Here is a 1580-nt window from a genome sequence, read left to right as displayed (position 1 = left end):
TCAAATCAAATTCCAAGAATAAGACACCAAAAATAATGTCTGTAGATGGCTGTAACACCTAACACTCCCGGACAGCCAGTCTCTTGGCCACAGTTTCACAATACTGTGGTTGTCTTGTACTGCGTGATGCTTCTGAAAATTATCAGCCTGTAACAGTCATTTTAATTTCTTTTACTATTTTTAAGCTTTAAAAAAAAGCTCCCCGAACACTTCAATTTGGCAGGTACAGCTTCAGCACTGGGCTAATGAACACTTCTTCCCTCCTCCCACTGATGTCCATCCTGGTCCTCAGCAGAGACTGACACTTTGATGGGCACTCCTTTCAGGAATAAAAAGTTCAAACAACTAAGAGTTGATAGTTGAACACTGAAAAATGGTGACTGCCAAGGTTTGCAAAAGAGTTAGTGAAATCATATAAACAATCACAGTGGAGGAGGGTGACAAAAACAATTCATAGAATAAATCTAGCATTTTCCAGATCCATGCAGAAATAACTGCTTAAAGCAACATATTTGTGAGCATGCATTCTGGTGCGGATTGAACAGCTTCTAAGCTCAAAGTAGTTACATGTATCTTAACAGACAGTATTAGGAGTAACTTTCCCATGCCCCAAGATAGGATTATATTGAGGAGACAGGGGGCTTCATCCTGGTTCAAATGCCTTCAACCCCTCCTGCCTGAGCTAGGTAGGAACATTGATAGAAAGGCAGAGTTGCCAATCAGGTGGATGTTGTCACAGCAAGAGCCTATGCAACACTTCCCATACCATCCTCTTCCTGAAGACAGGAATGTGTTGCTGAGAAAAGGTTAGGGGTTGATCCCGAGAGATATAATCTGCATATTTACAAGTGAACATTCCACAGTCACTCCCGTTCATCTGTTGAGGGATTTCCTCTGCTGTCATGCTAAATTGCTTCCACTCCAAAGGGTTCAGATCAATATTCCTCCGAGTTTTGCTCTCATTTTGCAAATATTGGAAAATTATTTTGCAGATACTCTCTCCTTTCTGTCCCATTGAATCCAAGTATACAATGCTCTTTTTTCTGAGGTCTATGACCACCAGGCTCCAATGCACCTTCCGATGAATAGGTACCAGAATCAGTTCTTTTGCAAAGAGATTTACTCCCCGAGTCCATCTTTTGACAGAACTATAACCCCCATACTTTAATTTGGGGTAAAAAAAAGTGTTAAACACATGAAGTTCTGGATAGCCTTGACTTTGACTTCTTTCCACTAGAAGATTCATGTAGAAGTTAATAACTTCATCGTTGAGCCATTGACCATCCTCCAGTGTCTGGATGTCTCTTCGAGTAATTTGCAATTTGAATGCACTACTTAGGATTTCGTCTTGTGGCCCTGGGCCTAGTGCATCACTGATTTCCTTCTCCATGTCCTCTGTAACATCAAGGACATCATCATTCACTGCTCTGCCCTTTTCCTGGTCTGCAAGGGGCTCTTCCTCTGTTTCAGGTATTGACATTTTGTTGGTAAGTAGGCCATTGCTATCTCCAGCCAGAAAGATTTGGGCTGGAGCTCCCCACAGTAAGTCAGGAGCCAAGTGCTGTCTACTCTTTTCTTCA

The 1580-nt window shown here is 42.0% G+C and overlaps 1 pseudogene; it reads right to left on the bottom strand.

Annotated features, from left to right (window-relative positions):
- Positions 1-733: 733 nt before the first annotated feature.
- Positions 734-1580, bottom strand: part of LOC103746579 — a 128665-nt pseudogene continuing 127818 nt past the window's right edge.

This window comes from Nannospalax galili, unplaced genomic scaffold (genome assembly GCF_000622305.1).
Source record: "Nannospalax galili isolate Female #2095 unplaced genomic scaffold, S.galili_v1.0 scaffold663, whole genome shotgun sequence".
In the NCBI taxonomy this organism is placed as follows: Eukaryota; Metazoa; Chordata; class Mammalia; order Rodentia; family Spalacidae; genus Nannospalax; species Nannospalax galili.
Note: the sequence above shows the minus strand (reverse complement) of the source record. Positions and strands in the feature narration are given on the sequence as shown.